Genomic DNA, 16451 nt, shown 5'->3' with positions numbered 1-16451 from the left:
GAAGCGTCTGAAGACATCCTGCACTTTAGTCTTGTAGAGGATTATATGCACCCAAGTATATCTTGAATAATCATCAACAATGACAAAGCCATAGAGACAAGTAGTAGTAGTAAGAGTTGAGTAATGAGTGGGACCGAAAAGGTCCATGTGGAACAGTTCGAAGGGTTGAGTCGTTGTCATGATTGTCTTCAAGGGATGCTTGGCCCTCGTCATCTTTCCTGCTTCATAGGCACCGCATAAGTGATCCTACTTGAACTTGACGCCCTCGATGCCTATGACATGCTTCTTCCTTGCAAGAGTGTGCAGGTTCCTCATGCCAGCATGCCCTAGCCTCCGATAGCAGAGTCAGCATTCAGAAGCTTTTGCTAGAAGACATACGGCAAGTTGTGGTCCTGCTGAGAAATCTACCACGTACAAATCATCTTTCCGATACCCTTCAAAGACTAGAGACTTGTCAGATTCCATTAGAACAAGGCAACGATATTTTCCAAATATCACAATCATGTTTAAATCGCAAAGCATTGAGATAGACATTAAGTTGAAACCAAGGGATTCAACAAGCATCACTTTATCCATGTGTTGATCCCTTGAGATTGCAACTCTACCTAGACCCAATACCTTGCTTTTACCAGTGTCAGCAAATGTGATGTGACTTTTGTCAGATGGACGTAAAGTTGAGTCCATGAGAAGACTTCGCTTGCCAGTCATGTGATTAGTACACCCACTATCAATAATCCATTCTGAAGCAGCTGGTGTCATACCCTACAGTGCAGTCAGGGGGATAGGCTTCACGAAGAGAATTGTGAAGCATAAACATTTGACGAGCAAGTGGATTATGAAAGCTTAGATCGAGGTTAGGACTGATAGGTGAAAGTTCTAGTGATCGACTAGAGGGCGGGGGGGTGAATAGGCGATTTTTATGAAAGTCTTCAAAGCACGTAAGTTTCGAAGACAAACGATAGAAATAAACCTATTATCATGCATTGGAAGGTAGACTACACTAGGCAAACCATAGTCATGTATTCAATGAAGTGAAAGCACAATGAAAAATAGCAGCTAGGCAGTAAGGATCAGGTAGGAAGATGTTGAGAAGCCAATCAATACTCGTAATCACTTAGTGAAGTCGAATGGTGATGCTATCGTACAATGACTTCACAAGAACCAACAGTAAGTAAAGGGAAGGATGAAACCAGTGACTCGTTGAAGACAATGATTTGTTGGACCAGTTCCAGTTGCTGTGACAACTGTACATCTAGTTAGGGAGGCTGAGATTCAACTCAGAAGACCTCGTCTTCACCTTATTCCCCTTGAGCTATGGACACCCAGTCCCCTCCCAATTACTCTGGTAAGTCTTCAAGCTAGACTTCCAAACCTTCACAGACTTCATTCACCGGTGATCCACAATGACTCTTGGATGCTTAGAATGCGACGCCTAACCGGCTGGAGGATTCACAGTCCTCAAGTGTAATAAGTCTTCAGATCACACAGACAAGAAGACGTAAGTGATGCCTAACACTCTTTGGCTCTGGGTGGTTAGGGCTTTATCCTCTCAAGGAATTCTCTCTTAAAGGCTTCGAGGTGGGTTGCTCTCAAACGACAAAAGCCGTACTTTAACTCTGAGCAGCCAACCGTTTATGGTTGTAGGGGGTGGGCTATTTATAGCCACTAGGCAACCCGACTGACACATGTTCCAACAGTCAGATTTCAAACACACACGGCAACTTTACTTGGGCTACAATCAAAGCTGACTTATCCAACTTTGAACAAGATTCGCTCTCATAGTCTTCACTCGAAGACATAGGATTTTGATTAAGCATCACTTCAGTCATTCTGACTGGTTTTCTTGGACCCCACTTAACAGTACGGTGGTTCCTATGACTCAACAAAGAAGAAAAAGGAACTATGAAAGATCTAAGTCTTCGCGCTCCATAGTCTTCATGCGATGTCTTCTCTTGTCATAGTCTTCAAGGTGAATGTCTTCACTTACCACCTTTGACTTCAATGTCTTCATACATTTTTAGGGGTCATCTCTGGTAGGAAAACCGAATCAATGAGGGACTTCTACCTGTGTTATCCTGCAATTCTCACAAACACATTAGTCCCTCAACTAGGTTTGTCGTCAATACTCCAAAACCAACTAGGGGTGGCACTAGATGCACTTACAATCTCCCCCTTTTTGGTGATTGATGACAAACTAGTTGAAGTTTTCAACGGGGAATATAATATGTGAAATTGTAAAGGATAAGGAATTGTCTTCATAAGTTGCAAGGGCTCCCCCTGAAGATGTGCATATAAGTAATTTGCTTTTGGAATGCAAATGCACATGGCAGGTTGTACTTGTGGAGATCCTCTTCAACTTATGATGACAATTCATCATGCATGAAAGGTATGTGAAGATAATGACATGCATAATGAAAATGAACGTTTGCAAAATCTTCTAAGTGCGGAATTTATCGTCGCACATGTGGAATTTATCATCGCATCACAAAATAGAAAATAAGTAGCAGACGACCATCGAGTTTAAGTGTTACAACTGAAAGAACCAAATGTATCAAAACGAGAGTTGTAAACACTAGGCAAAACATAAAGTAATCGCCCATATGGACCCGCTTGAAGACTATCAAACTCATATGCTTCTCCCCCTTTTGTCAGTGAGGACCAAAAAGGTTTGAAGACATAGAGCATCTACTCGTTCCCATGAAGAGTAGGTGAAGCAGCAGGGTCGTCGGTGGTGTTCGGCGGTGCAGAAGAACTTGGGGCAGTGTCGAGGCGTGCAGAAGTAGGGGGCGGTGAAGTGGCATCATCTTCGTCCTCGATCACTCTGGCATTCACAGTTGCCGCAGAGGAAGAGAACTCAGAGTCTTCAAGAGATGGAGTTCGTCGCAGCACAGCCCTTCGGGGAGGTGTGGAGTCAAACTTGAAACGTTCAGAGAAGCCATCCTCTTGAAGATCATCCTCAGAACACATAAGCATCATCCCTTTCCATGTACGCCGACAGGTTTCATGGGCAACAAAGGCATTCTTGGTGGCAAGATTGCGAATGCGGTTGACATCCACCAAGAGGCTTTGCATTTGGCGCTTCAGCCAGTCATGATGCCTATCCTGTTTCTGATGAAGAGCAACCAGAAGCTCTCGGTCATTGAGAACACGAGATCGCTTCTTGGGTCGTTGGGCAATAGTGCTTTTAGTGGCTTCAGTAAGGGCACGATGAGGTGCACGTGTAGTACCAGCCAGAGGATAAACACGAGTGACTGCTTCAACTCCTTCAATGTTTTGAGTGAAACTTTGATGCTCCACATTCTGAAGACTAAGAGGTTCCTTGGCAGGCTCTAGATAAATGGCTTCAACGGACATATCCACATCAGGCAGAAAGATCCGATGATTGCGAGCAGATGGCTGATATGAGATAGCTGAGTGGAGTTTAATCAGCCGCATTATCCATGGAGCGTAGAACTTCAAGCCAAAAAGATCAGATCCTGATGCAGCAAGTTGGCGGATGAAGAAGTCTTGTGCATTGAAGCATTTGCCATGAAGAATATAGAAGACCAAAGTCTTCATTGCACCTTCCAGCTTTGCATGTGGAGAATGTCCTTTGATGGGCCAGAGAGTTTGCCTTATAATGTGATAGATAGTCCTTGGCAGATACTCTAGGTCTTCAACAAAGAACTCCTTAGGATATGCAGCGTCTTGTGTCAAAGGCTTCATCATACTGAGCATCTGACTCATGTTCGGTTCAGGCTTCTGAAAGATGCTCTCCATAGCTTCACTGTGAAGCTGACAGCCAGGTTCATAGAGATCTCCAGGAGTGGGCATACCAGTGTTCTCAATGATATCAAAGGCTTTGGCTTCGTGATGAACATTTCCTGTCATCCACTCAAGGACCCAAGTCTTCGGATCTCTGTTGTAACCACGTATGTGAAGTGTGGCATAAAATTGGAGCAGCAACTCTTTGTTCCAGTGCTCTTGGTCGGTGACGAAAGGCAACAATCCAACCTCTTTGAAGCAATCCAGAGCTTCTTCCAAATAGGGCAGACCAGCTATTGCTTCGGTGTCAAGACGCATATGTGGGAAGATGTGAACTTGATTGTACAGAATGCAGGAGTAATAGCTTCGCTGCGGATAGCTCCAGAACCGATCAGAAGATATTCGTTCCCTTAAGTAGGGGTTCTTGGAGCTATTGAAGAAGGTGTTGTCTGCTTTGAAGCCGTTGACATTGAAGGATCCAGGTGTTGATGCAGGACCTGGAAACCTGGGCAACCTTGGCATTGGCTTCTGTACCTGAGGCCTATGCTCAATATGATAGTCAAACTGAGGACCCGCAGCAGGCGCAGGAACAGAAGCAGTGCTCTCTTTGTGAGCCGTTCGTTTCATCGAACCGCACATCCACTATTTCAACCACTTTGTAATGAAAGAGATTGAAGACTCTGTAGGAGTGTGAATCCTTTCCATATCCAAGCATAAAACCCTCATGTGCTTTTGGTGCAAATTTTGAAGTGTGATGTGGATCCTTGATCCAGCACTTGGCGCCAAATACTATGAAGTAACTGACATTTGGCTTCTTGCCAGTAAGGAGCTCATAGGATGTCTTGTTCAGAAGCTTGTGAAGATAAACACGGTTGATGATATGGCATGCAGTGTCAATGGCTTGAGGCCAGAATTTTCTTGGAGTCTTGTATTCATCAAGCATCGTCCGAGCCACCTCAATAAGTGTTCTATTCTTGCGTTCAACGATGCCATTCTGCTGTGGCGTGTACGGAGCTGAGAATTCGTGTGTGATGCCCAAAGTATCAAGATATGTATCTAGGCCAGTGTTCTTGAATTCAGTGCCATTGTCACTTCTGATGTGCTTTATCTTGGCGCCATAGTTGTTCATTGCTCGATTGGCGAAACGTCTGAAGACATCCTGCACTTCAGTCTTGTAAAGGATTATATGCACCCAAGTGTATCTTGAATAATCATCAACAATGACAAAGCCATAGAGACAAGCAGTAGTAGTAAGAGTTGAGTAATGAGTGGGACCGAAAAGATCCATGTGTAGCAATTCAAAGGGTTGAGTCGTTATCATGACTGTCTTCGAGGGATGCTTGACCCTCATCATCTTTCCTGCTTCACAGGCACCGCATAAGTGATCCTTCTTGAACTTGACGCCCTCGATGCCTATGACATGCTTCTTCCTTGCAAGGGTGTGGAGGTTCCTCATGCCAGCATGCCCTAGCCTTCGATGCCAGAGCTAGCATTCAGAAGCTTTTGCTAGAAGACATACTGCAAGTTGTGGTCCTGCTGAGAAATCTACAACATACAAATCATCTTTTCGATACCCTTCAAACACTAGAGACTTGTCAGATTCCATTAGTACAAGGCAATGGTATTTTACAAACATCACAATCATGTTTAAATCACAAAGCATTGAGACAGACATTAAGTTGAAACCAAGGGATTCAACAAGCATGCCTTTATCCATGTGTTGATCCTTTGAGATTGCAACTCTACCTAGACCCAATACCTTGCTTTTACCAGTGTCAGAAAATGTGATGTGACTTTTGTCTGATGGACGTAAAGTTGAGTCCATGAGAAGGCTTCGCTTGCCAGTCATGTGATTTGTACACCCACTATCAATAATCCATTCTGAAGCAGCTCGTGTCGTACCCTACAGTGCAGTTAGGGGGATAGGCTGCACGAATAGAATTGTGAAGCAAAAACATTTGACGAACCAGTGGATTATTAAAGCTTAGATCGAGATTAGGACTGATAGGGCAAGTTGCAAGCGATTCAGAAACAAAGTACATAGTAAGACCATTTGGGCATTTGATCTTGCGCCCTACAAGATGTTTAAGGTCCCCAGCAATAGTGTCAGACGATTTTGGTTTTCGGCTGGAGACCTTTCCCTACAAAATAGAGTTAAGCTTTCTTAGCCACCCACATCTTCAGGGGTGGCTTCTAAGCAATAAGTCTAAGTGCAACATCTGAGAACTTTGGCTTTGGAGCCCTAGCAAAAAATATTGCAGGTGAACAATAGTATTCATAAGAATAAGCAGAATAGTTCTTGGTCTTATGAACATGGCGGTTTGATGAACCGCACTCATATTCATAGGCCTGAGTATGGCTTCCCTGCAAAACATTTGCGTTAGTATGACTCAGGTGAGTCCACTGTCTGTATGAAGCCTTTGGACCGTATGAAGCCTGTGGTCTGGGGTTTGTCTTCTTCACCTGTGGTGTCATGATGACATTCACAGGAAGATTCTCCAAACACCTTTTCGGCACCCAGATCTTCTTCATAGGCGGTCCATTCCTGCAGTTAGTACCAATGTACCTGGCAAACACTTCACCATTCTGATTCTTAAACAGTTTATAGTTTGCATCAAAGGATTCATCAATAACAATGGGGTTAGCACAAGTGAAGCCAGATAGGGTGGATGGATCTGCTGAAGGTTCCTTTGCAGCAACCCATGTGGTTTTGGGGTACTGCTCAGGTTTCCAGTAAGAGCCATCATCATTCATTTTCCTTACGAACCCAACACCCTCTTTCCTAGGGTTTCAGTTCAGAATCTCCCTTTTGAGGACATCACATAGTGTCTGATGCCCTTTGAGACTTTTGTACATCCCTGTTTCAAGCAATGTCTTCAACCTAGCATTTTCATCAGCAATAGCAGTGGTGTCCTCAGCAGAGGGGTTAGTTACCACATCAACAGTTGAAGATATTGCAATAGTAGCAGCAGTAGAACACCTAGCAATAGAAGTAGCGTTGTCACGCTCAATGCATTTAAGACATGGTGGTTCAAATCCTTCCTGAGCGAAACTGATCTGTTTGGTGCGAAGTGACTTGTTTTCCTTTTGAAGATCTTCATGAGCCGCTCTCAATTTCTCAAGATCTTGCTTCCTTTGAAGATAATCATAGGAAAGCTTTTCATGAGTTGTTGAGAGCGTTTCATGACGACTTTCAAGTTCCTCATACTTAACATGAAGATTTTTTATGTCTTCAATTAAGGACTGAGATCGAGTCATTTCAGCGTCTAACAGGTCATCGCTTTTGTCTAATAGTATTTTAATATGTTCCATAGCTTTCTGTTGTTCAGTTGCAATTTTAGCAAGTGTTTTGTAGCTAGGTTTGGAACCACAATCAGAGTCATCTTCACTGGATGTTTGATAGTGAGTAGTGCGTGTGTTTACCTTGGCACCGCGTGCCATGAAGCAGTAGGTGGGAGCAGAGTAGTCCTTGTCATTTGAATCGGTGTCGGTGATGAAGTCATTGTCTTCAGTGTTGAAGATGGACTTGGCAACGTATGCTGTAGCCAGACTTGCAACGCCAGAATCGAACTCCTCCTCAGACTCCACCTCCGCCTCCTCAGAAGCGGACTCATCCTCAGAGTCCATTTCCTTGCCAACAAACGCACGTGCCTTGCAAGATGAGCTCTTCTTGTGTGATGAAGACTTGGAGGAAGACTTGGAAGAAGATTTTGACTATTTCTTCTTCTTCTTGTCGTCAGAGTCATACTCCTTGCTCTTCTTCTTGTCGTCAGAGTCATACTCCTTGCTCTTCTTCTTCTTCTTGTTCTCATTGTCCCACTGTGGACTCTCAGAGATGTAGTGGCCAGGTTTCTTGCACTTGTGACATGTTCTCTTCTTGTAGTCATGAGCAGAAGCTTCATTATTCATTGAGCTTGATCGTGAAGACTTTCTGAAGCCTTTCTTCTTGGTGAATTTTTGGAACTTCTTCACAAGCATAGCAAGCTCCCTTCCAATGTCTTCTGGATCATCAGAACTGCTGTCAGACTCTTCTTCAGATGAGGAGACAGCCTTTGCCTTCAAGGCACGAGTTTGCCCATAGTTGGGACCATAGATGTCTCTTTTCTCAGAAAGCAGAAACTCGTGTGTGTTGAGCCTTTCAAGTATGTCAGACGGATCGAGTGTCTTGAAATCAGGACGTTCTTGAATCATTAGGGCTAGGGTGTCAAACGAACTGTCAAGTGATCTCAGGAGTGTCTTGACGACTTCATGCTTGGTGATCTCAGTAGCGCCGAGGGCTTGAAGCTCATTTGTGATGTCAGTGAGTCGATCAAATGTGAGCTGGACATTCTCATTGTCATTTCTCTTGAAGCGGTTGAAGAGGTTGCGAAGGACACTGATTCTCTGATCCCTCTGGGTTGAGACGCCTTCGTTGACCTTGGATAGCCAGTCCCAGACTAGCTTAGATGTTTCCAAAGCACTCACGCGGCCATACTGTCCTTTGGTCAGATGACCATAGATGATATTCTTGGCAGTAGAGTCCAGTTGAACGAACTTCTTGACATCAGCGGCAGTGACACCTTCTCCAGCCTTGGGAACGCCGTTCTTGACGACATACCATAGATCGACATCAATGGCTTCAAGATGCATGCGCATCTTATTCTTCCAGTAGGGATATTCAGTTCCATCAAAGACGGGGCACGCAGCGGAGACTTTAATTATCCCTGCAGTCGACGTAGCTAAAACTCCAGGTGGTTAAACCGAATCACACAGAACAAGGGAGTACCTTGCTCTGATACCAATTCAAAGTGCTAGTGATCGACTAGAGGGGGGGTGAATAGGCGATTTTTATGAAAGTCTTCAAAGCATATAAGTTTCGAAGACAAACGATAGAAATAAACCTATTATCATGCAGTGGAAGGTAGACTACACTAGGCAAACCATAGTCATGTATTCAATGAAGTTAAAGCACAATGACAAATAGCAGCTAGGCAGTAAGGATCAGGTAGGAAGATGTTGAGAAGCCAATCAGTAGTCGTAATCACTTAGTGAAGTCGAATGGTGATGCTATCGTACAATGACTTCACAAGAACCAACAGTAAGTAAAGAGAAGGGAAGGATGAAACCAGTGACTCGTTGAAGACAATGATTTGTTGGACCAGTTCCAGTTGCTGTGACAACTGTACGTCTGGTTAGGGAGGTCGAGATTCAACTCAAAAGACCTCGTCTTCACCTTATTCCCCTTGAGCTAAGGACACCCAGTCCCCGCCCAATTACTCTGGTAAGTCTTCAAGGTAGACTTCCAAACCTTCATAGACTTCGTTCACCGGTGATCCACAATGACTCTTGGATGCTCAGAACGCGACGCCTAACCGGCTGGAGGATTCACAGTCCTCAAGTGTAATAAGTCTTCAGATCACACAGACAAGAAGACTTAAGTGATCCCTAACATTCTTTGGCTCTGGGTGGTTAGGGCTTTATCCTCTCAAGGAATTCTCTCTTAAAGGCTTCGAGGTGGGTTGCTCTCAAACGACAAAAGCCGTACTTTAACTCTGAGCAGCCAACCGTTTATGGTTGTAGGGGGTGGGCTATTTATAGCCACTAGGCAACCCGACCTGATTTGTCCGAAATGACCCTGGGTCACTAAGGAACTGACACATGTTCCAACGGTCAGATTTCAAACACACACGGTAACTTTACTTGGGCTACAAGCAAAGCTGACTTGTCCAACTTTGAACAAGATTCGCTCTCATAGTCTTCACTCGAAGACATAGGATTTTGATTAAGCATCACTTCAGTCATTCTGACTGGTTTTCTTGGACCCCACTTAACAGTACAGTGGTTCCTATGACTCAACAAAGAAGAAAAAGGAACTACGAAAGATCTAAGTTTTCGCGCTCCATAGTCTTCATGCGATGTCTTCTCTTGTCATAGTCTTCAAGGTGAATGTCTTCACTTACCACCTTTGACTTCAATGTCTTCATACATTTTTAGGGGTCGTCTCTGGTAGGAAAACCGAATCAATGAGGGACTTCTACCTGTGTTATCCTACAATTCTCACAAACACATTAGTCCCTCAACTAGGTTTGTCGTCAATACTCCAAAACCAACTAGGGGTGGCACTAGATGCACTTACAATAGGGCAAGTAGCAAGCGACTCAGGAACAAAATACATAATAAGACCATTTCGGCATTTGATCTTGCGCCCTACAAGATGTTTAAGGTCCCCAGCAATAGCTTCAGACGAATTTGATTCTCAGCTGGAGACCATTCCCTGCAAAAGAGAGTTAAGCTTTCTTAGCCACCCACATCTTCAAGGGTGGCTTCGAAGCAATGAGTCTAAGTGCAGCATCTGAGAACTTTGGCTTTGGAGCCCTGGCAAAAAGTCTTGCTAGTGGACAATAGTACTCATAAGAATAAGCAGAGTAGTTCTTGGTCTTATGAACATGGCAGTTTGATGAAACACGCTCATATTCATAGGCCTGAGTATGGCTTCCCTGCAAAACATTTGCATTAGTGCGACTCAGGTGAGTCCTTTGTCTGTATGAAGCCTTTGGACCATATGAAGCCTGTGGTCTGGGGTTTGTCTTCTTCACTTGTGGTGTCATGACGACATTCACAGGAAGATTCTCCAGCAACCTTTTCGGCACCCGGACTTTCTTCATAGGTGGCCCATTCCTGCAGTTAGTACCAATATACCTAGCAAACACTTCACCATTCTGATTCTTAAACAGTTTATAGTTTGCATCAAAGGATTCATCAATAACAATGGGATTAGCACAATTGAAGCCTGACAGGGTGGATGGATCCACTGAGGGTTCCTTTGCAGCAACCCATGTGGTTTTGGGGTACTGCTCAGGTTTCCAGTAAGAGCCATCAACATTCATTTTCCTGTCAAACCCAAGACCCTCTTTCCTAGGGTTTCGGTTCAGGATCTGCCTTTTGAGAACATCACATAGTGTCTGATGCCCTTTGAGACTTTTGTACATCCCGGTTTCAAGCAATGTCTTCAACCTTGCATTTTCATCAGCAATAGCAGTGGTATCCTCAGCAGAGGGGTTAGTTACCACATCAACAGTTGAAGATATTGCAATAGTAGCAGCAGTAGAACACCCAGCAATAGAAGTAGCGTTGTCACGCTCAATGCATTTAAGACATGGTGGTTCAAATCCTTCCTGAGCGAAACTGATCTGTTTGGCGCGAAGTGACTCGTTTTCCTTTTGAAGATCTTCATGAGCCGCTCTCAATTTCTCAAGATCTTTCTTCCTTTGAAGATAATCATAGGAAAGCTTTTCATGAGTTGTTGAGAGCGTTTCATGACGACTTTCAAGTTCCTCATACTTAACATGAAGATTTTTTATGTCTTCAATTAAGGACTGAGATCGAGTCATTTCAGCGTCCAACAGGTCATCGCTTTTGTCTAATAGTTTTTTAATATGTTCCATTGCTTTCTGTTGTTCAGTTGCAATTTTAGCAAGTGTTTTGTAGCTAGGTTTGGAACCACAATCAGAGTCATCTTCACTGGATGTTTGATAGTGAGTAGTGCGTGTGTTTACCTTGGCACCGCGTGCCATGAAGCAGTAGGTGGGAGCGGAGTAGTCCTTGTCATTTGCATCGGTGTTGGTGATGAAGTCATTGTCTTCAGTGTTGAAGATGGACTTGGCAACGTATGCTGTAGCCAGACTTGCAATGCCATAATCGGACTCCTCCTCAGACTCCACCTCCACCTCCTCAGAAGCGGACTCCTCCTCTGAATCCATTTCCTTGCCAACAAATGCACGAGCCTTGCTAGATGAGCTCTTCTTGTGTGATGAAGACTTTGAGGAAGACTTGGAAGAAGACTTTGAGTATTTCTTCTTCTTCTTGTCATCAGAATCATACTCCTTGCTCTTCTTCTTCTTCTTCTTCTTGTTCTCATTGTCCCACTGCGGACACTCAGAGATGTAGTGGCCAGGTTTCTTGCACTTGTGGCATGTTCTCTTCTTGTAGTCATGAGCAGAAGCTTCATCATTCCTTGAGCTTGATCGTGAAGACTTTCTGAAGCGTTTCTTCTTGGTGAATTTTTGGAACTTCTTCACAAGCATAGCAAGCTCCTTTCCAATGTCTTCAGGATCATCAGAACTGCTGTCAGATTCTTCTTCAGATGAGGAGACAACTTTTGCCTTCAAGGCAGGAGTTTTCCCATAGTTGGGACCATAGATGTCTCTTTTCTCAGAAAGCTGAAACTCATGTGTGTTGGGCCTCTCAAGTATGTCAGACGGATCGAGTGTCTTGAAGTCAGGACATTCTTGAATCATCAGGGCTAGGGTGTCAAACGAGCTGTCAAGTGATCTCAGGAGTGCTTTGATGACTTCATGCTTGGTGATCTCAGTAGCGCCGAGGGCTTGAAGCTCATTTGTGATGTCAGTGAGTCGATCAAACATGAGCTTGACATTCTCATTGTCATTTCTCTTGAAGCGGTTGAAGAGGTTGCGAAGGACACTGATTCTTTGATCTCTCTGGGTTGAGACGCCTTCGTTGACCTTGGAGAGCCAGTCCCAGACTAGCTTGGATGTTTCCAAAGCACTCACACGGCCATACTGTCCTTTGGTCAGATGACCACAGATGATGTTCTTGGCAGTGGAGTCCAATTGAAAGAACTTCTTGACAACAGCAGCGGTGACACCTTCACCAGCCTTGGGAACGCCATTCTTGACGATATACCATAGGTCGACATCAATGGCTTCAAGATGCATGCGCATCTTATTCTTCTAGTAGGGATATTTGAAGGAAATATGCCCTAGAGGCAATAATAAAGTTATTATTTATTTCCTTATATCATGATAAATGTTTATTATTCATGCTAGAATTGTATTAACCGGAAACATAATACATGTGTGAATACATAGACAAACAGAGTGTCACTAGTATGCCTCTACTAGACTAGCTCGTTAATCAAAGATGGTTATGTTTCCTAACCATGGACAAAGAGTTGTTATTTGATTAACGGGATCACATCATTAGGTGAATGATCTGATTGACATGACCCATTCCATTAGCTTAGCACCCGATCGTTTAGTATGTTGCTATTGCTTTCTTCATGACTTATACATGTTCCTATGACTATGAGATTATGCAACTCCCGTTTACCGGAGGAACACTTTGTGTGCTACCAAACGTCACAATGTAACTGGGTGATTATAAAGGGTGCTCTACAGGTGTCTCCAAAGGTACATGTTGGGTTGGCGTATTTCGAGATTAGGATTTGTCACTCCGATTGTCGGAGAGGTATCTCTGGGCCCTCTCGGTAATACACATCACATAAGCCTTGCAAGCATTGCAACTAATGAGTTAGTTGTGAGATGATGTATTACGGAACGAGTAAAGAGACTTGCCGGTAACGATATTGAACTAGGTATTAAGATACCGACGATCGAATCTCGGGCAAGTAACATACCGATGACAAAGGGAACAACGTATGTTGTTATGCGGTCTGACCAATAAAGATCTTTGTAGAATATGTAGGAGCCAATATGAGCATCCAGGTTCCGCTATTGGTTATTGACCGGAGACGTGTCTCGGTCATGTCTACATTGTTCTCGAACCCGTAGGGTCCGCACGCTTAAGGTTTCGATGACAGTTATATTATGAGTTTATGAGTTTTGATGTACCGAAGGAGTTCGGAGTCCCGGATGGGATCGGGGACATGACGAGGAGTCTCGAAATGGTCGAGACATAAAGATTGATATATTGGAAGCCTATATTTGGATATCGGAAGTGTTCCGGGTGAAATCGGGATTTTACCGGAGTACCGGGAGGTTACCGGAACCCCCCGGGAGGTATATGGGCCTTAGTGGGCCTTAGTGGAAGAGAGGAGAGGTGGCCAGGGCTGGGCCGCGCGCCCCTCCCCCCCTAGTCCAAATAGGACAAGGAGAGGGGGGCGGCGCCCCCCTTCCTTCTCTCTCTCCTCTTTCCCCCCTCCCGAATCCTATTCCAACTAGGAAGGGGGGGAATCCTACTCCCGGAGGGAGTAGGACTCCTCCTGGCGCGCCCTCTCCTGGCCGGCCGCACCCCCCTTTGATCCTTTATATACGGAGGCAGAGGGCACCCCTAGACACACAAGTTGATCCACGTGATCATATTCTTAGCCGTGTGCGGTGCCCCCTTCCACCATAGTCCTCGATAATATTGTAGTGGTGCTTAGGCGAAGCCCTGCGACGGTAGTACATCAAGATCGTCACCACGCTGTCGTGCTGACGGAACTCTTCCCCGACACTTTGCTGGTTCGGAGTCCGGGGATCGTCATCGAGCTGAACGTGTGCTAGAACTCGGAGGTGCCGTAGTTTCGGTGCTTGATCGGTCGGGCCGTGAAGACGTACGAGTACATCAACCACGTTGTGCTAAACGCTTCCGTTGTTGATCTACAAGGGTACGTAGATCACACTCTCCCCTCTCGTTGCTATGCATCACCATGATCTTGCGTGTGCGTAGGAAATTTTTTGAAATTACTACGTTACCCAACAATATTTAGTTCCATCGAAGACTGGGCACGCAGCGGAGACTTTGATTATCCCTGCAGTCGACATAGCTAAAACTCCAGGTGGTTAAACCGAATCACACAGAACAAGGGAGTACCTTGCTCTGATACCAATTGAAAGTGCTAGTGATCGACTAGAGGGGGGTGAATAGGCGATTTTTATGGAAGTCTTCAAAGCATGGAAGTTCCGAAGACAAACGATAGAAATAAACCTATTACCATGCAGCGGAAGGTAGACTACACTAAGCAAGCCATAGTCAAGTATTCAATGAAGTGAAAGCACAACGACTAATAGCAGCTAGGCAGTATAGATCAGGTAGGAAGATAGTGTGAAGCCAATCAGAACAAGCGGTCACTCAGTGAAGACAAAAGATAATGCAACCATACAATGACTTCACCAGAGCCAACAGTAAGTAAAGGAATGGGAATGATGAAACCAGTGACTCATTGAAGACAATGATTTGTTGGACCAGTTCCAGTTGCTGTGACAACTGTACGTCTGGTTAGGGAGGCTGAGATTCAACTAAGAAGACCGTGTCTTCACCTTATTCCCCTTGAGCTAAGGACACCCAGTCCTCGCCCAATCACTCTGGTAAGTCTTCAAGGTAGACTTCCAAACCTTCACAGACTTTGTTCACAGGTGATCCACAATGACTCTTGGATGCTCAGAACGCGACGCCTAACCGGCTGGAGGATTCATAGTCCTCAAGTGTAATAAGTCTTCAGATCACACAGACAAGAAGACTTAAGTGATGCCTAACACTCTTTGGCTCTGGGTGTTTAGGGCTTTATCCTCGCAAGGAATTCTCTCTCAAAGACTTCGAGGTGGGTTGCTCTCAAACGACAAAAGCCGTGCACTAACGCTGAGCAGCCAACCGTTTATGGTTGTAGGGGGTGGGCTATTTATAGCCACAAGGCGACCCGACCTGATTTTCCCGAAATGACCCTGGGTCACTAAGGAACTGACACGTGTTCCAACGGTCAGATTTCAAGCACACACGACAACTTTACTTGGGCTACAAGCAAAGCTGACTTATCCAACTCTGAATAAGATTTGCTCTCATAGTCTTCACTCGAAGACATAGGATTTTGGTTAAGCATCACTTCAGTCATTCTGACTGGTTCTCTTGGACCCCACTTAACAGTACGGTTGTTCCTATGACTCAACAAAGAAGAAAAAGAACGACGAAACTGCTAAGTCTTCGTGCTCCATAGTCTTCACGCGATGTCTTCTCTTGTCATAGTCTTCAATGTGAATGTCTTCACATACCACCTTTGACTTCAATGTCTTCATGCATTTTTAGGGGTCATCTCTGGTAGGAAAACCGAATCAATGAGGGACTTCTACCTGTGTTATCCTACAATTCTCACAAACACATTAGTCCCTCAACCAGGTTTGTCGTCAATACTCCAAAACCAACTAGGGGTGGCACTAGATGCACTTACAACAACTAAGAACAGTACCTATGAACCCTAGAACTAAATTCAGTAACTATGAACCCTATAACATGAATAATAACTATGAACCCTAGAACATGAACAATACCTACAAACCCTAGAACAAGAATTGGAATGCTGCAAAGTCACAACTTAAAACTTACTTCAGTGGCACAGGCAATGAACCTCCTCCCAGTATTTATCCCCTCAAATGCAACATATTTCCTCCCTGGATATTCATGCTCACAAATCACATTCAAGTCGTCAGCAAGACCCTCGAACGACGGCTCATCAGTTGTAGCTGGGATCTGAGAAATCCAACAAAAACTTGTTCAAATTGAGCAAATGTTGAACCCTAGAAACCATATAACACAAATGAGCAATAGAAGGTTCTGACCTTGATAGGGGAGTCGTCGAAGGAGATGTACTGCGCGGCGGAGCCCTCAGTGCTCTCGCTGTCGCTCCAGGACACCATGGCTGCCGGCGGCGGTCGGAGAGGAGAGGAGCAAGAGAGAGGGGAGCGAGCGAGCATGAGAGCAGAGAGAGCGAGCGAGATGTGGTCGGGCGCGGGCGGTCTGTCTCTCGCGACCCGAGTGCGTCGGTCTTAAGGAAACGGTGCCGTCCGCGCGTCCGTTAGGACACGTCAGAGATTTTGGGCCCACCTGTCGGAAACACCCTCAACCGCGCCAAATGACAGGTTCAGTGCACTCTGCAAAACTTTTACTGAATGCGCGATGGCTTTTGTAAAAGATTAGCGACCAGGTTGTTTTCTGCA

General features: G+C 44.8%; 1 pseudogene; it reads right to left on the bottom strand.

The window, feature by feature from the left end:
- LOC125506084 overlaps positions 1 to 16151 on the bottom strand; it is a 33276-nt pseudogene extending 17125 nt beyond the window's left edge.
- Positions 16152 to 16451: the final 300 nt, after the last annotated feature.

This window comes from Triticum urartu, chromosome 5 (genome assembly GCF_003073215.2).
Source record: "Triticum urartu cultivar G1812 chromosome 5, Tu2.1, whole genome shotgun sequence".
In the NCBI taxonomy this organism is placed as follows: domain Eukaryota; kingdom Viridiplantae; phylum Streptophyta; class Magnoliopsida; order Poales; family Poaceae; genus Triticum; species Triticum urartu.
Note: the sequence above shows the minus strand (reverse complement) of the source record. Positions and strands in the feature narration are given on the sequence as shown.